The following is a 6,000-nucleotide window of genomic DNA, read 5'->3' on the forward strand; positions in this document are numbered from 1 at the left end:
GCTTGAATAAACAGCCCTGCATGCCTGATATTTACATTACACTGCAATCAGTTTTGGGGGGGGGCGTGCCAGATGACATGTTGTACATCACACTGTGAAATGAGCAGGGACCTCAGGGTGCTGGCATCATGCAAGGGGAGACACTGGATGAAGCTTTTGGGATAAACATCCAGCAGTATGCTAAAGGTGATGAGCTACAACCATAAAAATTAATAGCCTAGAATACAAGTAGACATTTTGAAGAGCTTAATTATTCTTGGTGTTTGTGTACAAATATGCAAACACTTGCACCACTCACTCCTCCTCTGTATTTCCCAACGCCTTGGTTCACTGAGTTCATTGTGTTTAGCAGTCTGGAGAGGTGGATGCAGTCTCTTTCTCTCCTTTTTTCCTCTCTCACCAAATCCTTCCCCTGTACTCAATACACACAAGCGTGTGATTAATTAGTATGGCCGGCAGCTATAAAGGGTCCAAATAAGTTGTCATCACTGCACCCAAGGGTGTCTCTCTTTGGTGTAATTTAAAACAGATCACACTGCCACTCGGCCTGCTCAGGCCTTGCCCGTTATGTGCGCCCAAATATGTTTAATGCTATCCAAAACTCAAGGGGATAAACTTAATGCGTGGGTGGGGGCTGGCTATACAAGCAATTCCTATCTGTGATTGAAGAAGTAATCAGCAGTTACCGCCGGAGCTCAGTCATTTAATATTCTGATCAGTCTCAGTCTTCACTGAGAAATCTTGCTGTTGCCGACTAATAGCTGCACAGAGCAGACAGCCTGGAAAGGGTGGTCATTATTTTCAGAGAGCCATTTCAGCCTGACAGCTGTGAAGTGAAATGAGAACCCCACCTGCTGGTTCTCTGGAGAACTGTTGTAATTCCCCCTCATAATAAACCAGCAACAGTTCAACAGCGTTCAATATCAAACCGTGCATGTTCGAGAGGGGTTTCACTGGTATCATTTACTAAAGCCGTACAGGGTTCATAATGCCTGCTGCGTTTGTCACCTGCAACATGTTTTTTTGTATTTGCATCCAGAAATGCATCTTTATTTGTAATGAATTCCCTCCTAACTTTATTTCATGACATAAAAAAAAAAATACAAAAGCGAATGAATTGCACAAACAAATCATTCAAGAATCCATCTTCCTCCCAATAAAGACAATGATGTTTTATGGCACAATTAAACAGAAGCAGAGAAAGCCGGCATGACATCCATCATAATTAGTGCCTGTGGTTATTTAATGGTGATGCATAACATGTCAGAGAAGAATATGTTGCAACGTAAAGTATATTTGTGTAAGCAAATTTGATTTGATTTGATTTCTCTTGCTTCATAGGCCGATTAGAAGTTTCTGAGGCAGCATAAAGATTATATATATATATATATATATATATAAGAATATATATATATGCAGTGCCTGCATTGCACAGCCTAGAGTGAAGTACAGCCTGTGGTGTGCTGTGGTGTGAACAGCAAGAATTATTGCCACAATTTTGTAAGTACTTCGAGCTCACAGTCTGCTGCACTGACACAAACAATATAACAGCAGATGGCCACAAGGTGGCACTGTTACATTACAAAGAGAAGGGAAATCAGACAGACTTCACAAGGACTGTGCCTGATTCTACAGTTCTACTAATGTAACTGTAACTAATATCATGCAAAGAAGCTGACATGCTCGCACCACGGTGAAAGAATATTAAAGATGTCTCAATCTAAACTGACGCAACCCGAGAGGCCAAAAAGCAGAATATAAGAAAATGTCCCATTATTTTCCACACAGCTTTGTGACCCTTGTTCAACAGCCTTAAATATGTTTAGACAGTCAAGGGAAAACCTGAAAAACCGGACACCTGTCACCAGTGGGCGGGTGGTGATGTGGTTTGAGATCATGTGACCACATTATGTGAAAGAGGATGATTGAGTCTTTGTGCCTTGTGTCTTTCCTAGTGTGGATGTTCGGTCTGCAGTCACACACCATGCAAATCTTTGTTTTCATAATATGTATGCTCCAAATTCTTCCTGTGCGTTCTGAAGACATGGATCGCTGTAAGTAAATTAACTAAGTAACTAATACAACTGGCTTACATGAGTCCTGATGAAGTTTGTAGTTTGTTCTGACTGGTTTCTTTCTTTACAGCCACCTATTGTGAGATTTGTCTGAATGCAGCTCAAGGTATGCTGTTCAACATGCCCTGGCTGTTTTCTCATACTGACAAAGGTTTCAGATAACAGCGTGTGCACTCTGCCTTCCAGAGATTGAAAAAGCCATAAAGGAAGCCCCAGCTGAGAGCAGACAGACAGTGGTTGACAAGCTCATCAGTGGGCGGACATGCAAGAAGCTTCTGTCTTACAACCACGACCATGTCTCTCAACAGAAAATTATATCTGCCTGCACACACTTATTAGGTAATACTAAGATGAAAGGAGAACTTGATCTTATTTTATCTACAGTATAATCCTTAACTAACTTCTGACTCCCCTTCTAGATTCTCACCATGATCAGTTCCACACAGCCTTACTGAGTAAAGAGCCCAAGAATCTGGGCATAGTCCTGTGTTACGAGCAGTCCAACACATGTGTGGGGGTCAAACGGCAGTCTTTTGCGGTAAGCTGTGGATACATTATGCAACAGATTAATACTAATAATTAACATAGACTGACTCATCACTTCATTTTGTATGTGATAGGATTCCAAAGCCTCCTTTACAGATACAGACGTCGAGGCTTTACTTCGGGACAACAAGGGAAAGGTGCGCATTGCTCGGCCTATGCATTCAGCTTCAACTGTGCACACAGGAGAGGAGTTATAAGGAGCTGTATTCAGTTTGTGGTGTGATTTTAATAAATAAATAATATGCTAACAAAAGCAAATAGAACAAATCTGAAGCATGTTTGTTGTTTATATGTGCACAATTGTAAACTTGAAAGTGGCCACACGGTGGCACTATTACAATATCATATCAATATATCATGGGATTCTTATCAAAGAGGACACTAGCAGTATAACAACCTCTCAACAGTTGTCACAAAAAGATACATATAAACAGCCTGTAAACATGTTTATTTTTGCATTTAACTTTGTTTCTAACATGGGAGTGAGAGCCCCACACAAGGCCAAACATCCACCTGGGCTTCGTTCCTTTCCTTCCTTCCGTTCCTTGTAAGGGTTGGTAAGAAGCATTAATAAGCAGGTTAAAACATTTGTAGGTGCGTATTAAAATGACCAGCAGATCTTAAAATAATTTAAAAAGGTCAGAAAGGAATCACACATTCACAAGTGAAACACAAGATGGCAGCAGCAGTGATTTAGTGTTGACAGGTCTGGTTACTAATCAGCCAATGTTTTAGATGAGAGTGAAATAAGTTGTATGTGTTGATGTGTCTGATTGTTGTTGGGATATTGTTCCATTCTTGAGAGGCTTTGACAGAGAAAGCTGACTGACTAAAAGCACTTTTTCTAAGTGGGATGATACAGTCACCTCGAGACACTCCTCGAGTGATTCTGTGTGTGGACACTGACAAATTCACTAAGAGGATATGAGGCCATCCCATGTAAGGTTTTGTATGTCTGGCAGGCATTCGTGTACTTAATAAGATTGTCCCAACTGTGTTTTGATAGAATGCAGCAGTGATGAAAGTGTCATGGTTTCTTGTCAAGTACTTTGATTGTCTGCTTGTATAAGGACTGTAATGGTATCAAGGTGGTGGACTTAGTCTGGGACCAGCTTGTTAGACAATAAGTGAAATGAGAGAAAATCATTGAGTGCATGAATGTTCTGGCGGCTTGGATGGACATGGAATTTCTAATAAACCGGAAATTAGCTAGGTTAAATTTGACTTTTTTACAGGTTTGCTTTACGTGTGACCTAAAATTGAGTTTTGGAGTCCAGGTGGATGCCCAAGTATTTGGACAAAGAATGCAGAGTGTGAGAATATGTGGAAACCTTTAACAGATTTTCTTAAATATTTTAATGTACATCAAGGTGTAACTGTGCTGTTGATGTGTGTAGTTGAGTATTTGCGTTTTATTTAGTTTATTTAATTTGTTAAAATGTCTGAAGTATATGAAGTATATAAAATTAACAAAATTTCCATATATATATATTTATATATATCTTTTAGATTTAGACGTAACTTAAGGTTAATATTAGGATAAAAATTAAGGTAAGGTTTATTCACTGAGACCATTACGGAAATGTCTCTCTTGAGGCTCTATGTCTCACGACGGCCGAGGTGCTCACCCTAGCTCTGCATTAGGGTTAGGTCACAGAGTTGTGGTTCAAAGTTTAATGCATTTGGCTCACTGAGACCATTACAAGACAGGGCCGGCCCATAGCATATGCGAAATATGCGGCCGCTTAGGGCCCCCAAGAGCACCAAAAGTCCATGATAAAATATATATTTTAAAAGGCTGATGAAGCATCTGATGCTGAGGTGGTGGTATGAAATTTTGCTTAGGGCCCCATAAAGGTTTGCGCCGGCCCTGATACAAGAAAATACAAGATGAGGAGTAAAACCCAAAACTGAGGAAATATGTTATTATCTGTATAGATTACACATTAATTGAGCAAAGGAAATATGTTTCTGTCCCCTTAAATTCAGCTATTGTGTGCTAGAAAATATTTTCTCCTCAACATGATAATATGATTCATATGCTTGCAGTTTTTTTACACCATATCCAAATCACTGGATGTTTAGAGCGCCTGTACAGAGGAAACAGTGTTTACAACTTTTCTAAAAGTAGGTCAATAGTTTAGTGGTAGCAGTGGTTGTTTGCTGCCCTCTAGCGTTAGGTGTAGGACACTGCATTGTTATACATCTTCCACTAGAGGGCATTTATTATTAGTACAATATTATACTGTAGGACACAGTACAGAACAGACAAGAATGTGTGATGATGATGATATTGTGTAAACAACTCACCACAAATCAGCTGAGTCATGGATGAAAATATGGAGAAAAATACAGAATAATTTAATATTGAAACTTGATTTGTGTTATTGATCTGTAAAGCAATTTAAAACTGCAATTTAAAACTGCAAACAAGGAAGAAGATTCTGTGATGAATCTCTACGCAAAAGCCTCTCAGTCAAGAGTCAATCAAAACCACATTTGTCAGTGTGTGGCACAAGCAGAGTACAGCATTATGGACACTGACAAACACAATGTTAATGTATCAAATCCATGTATCCATGTGTCCAATGTATCCATTTGTACAATCCATAGGTATAGGTATTGCTGACGAGGCTTTACAATCCCATGAGACCAGCGAGACAATCAAAGAAGATGACCAAAGGAGTTACAGGAAATGACCTCAGCCAACTCCATTAAGTTGTAACTGTCCTGAGAGAATTGTAAACTCAACCAATCAATCAATCAATATCTGTATTACAGGCCGTGTAAGGAGGTAGATTTGAAAACACCCCCCATCCCCCATTTTGTGCATCTGCCCGCTGTCCTCTGGGACAGGATAAAAACATCTTCATGCATCCTGTCACTCTTCTCTCCATCACTTCCCTTCCTCCTGTCTCATCCAGTTAAAGAGGTACAATCTGAGCCAGAGCGGAGACTGCAAGGAAGCCTTATATGCTCCCTTTGTCGCTACGGAAACAGGCCTGTCCATTTGCAACTAGAGCTTCCTGTTTTGGGCTGTTAGAGGGTGGGAGCTGTTACATTTTCTGCAAGATAATAGTGGTATGTCTCTGGTCGCAGGAAGGGAGCAGCTAAAATAGAACCTATTTAATCAATATACAGCAGATGTAACCCTGCATGGTTTTAAGATAATTCTCCAGTTCCCCTTTATGTTGCCTGCAGTGGTTGCTTAGTCAGTGCAGCCTGACTGAATGGACTCAAACATGACTCAACTCATTTCCCCACTTTGCGTCACATATCCTCTTCCTCCTCCGAGACCTCCTGGGACACAGATGGCCTCATCTGGAGCACACGTGTTATAATGGCCCCTGTCAATACACTGACTGTTGCAAATGAGCAA

The sequence above is a fragment of the Parambassis ranga genome, chromosome 8 (genome assembly GCF_900634625.1).
Source record: "Parambassis ranga chromosome 8, fParRan2.1, whole genome shotgun sequence".
Taxonomy (NCBI): Eukaryota; Metazoa; Chordata; class Actinopteri; family Ambassidae; genus Parambassis; species Parambassis ranga.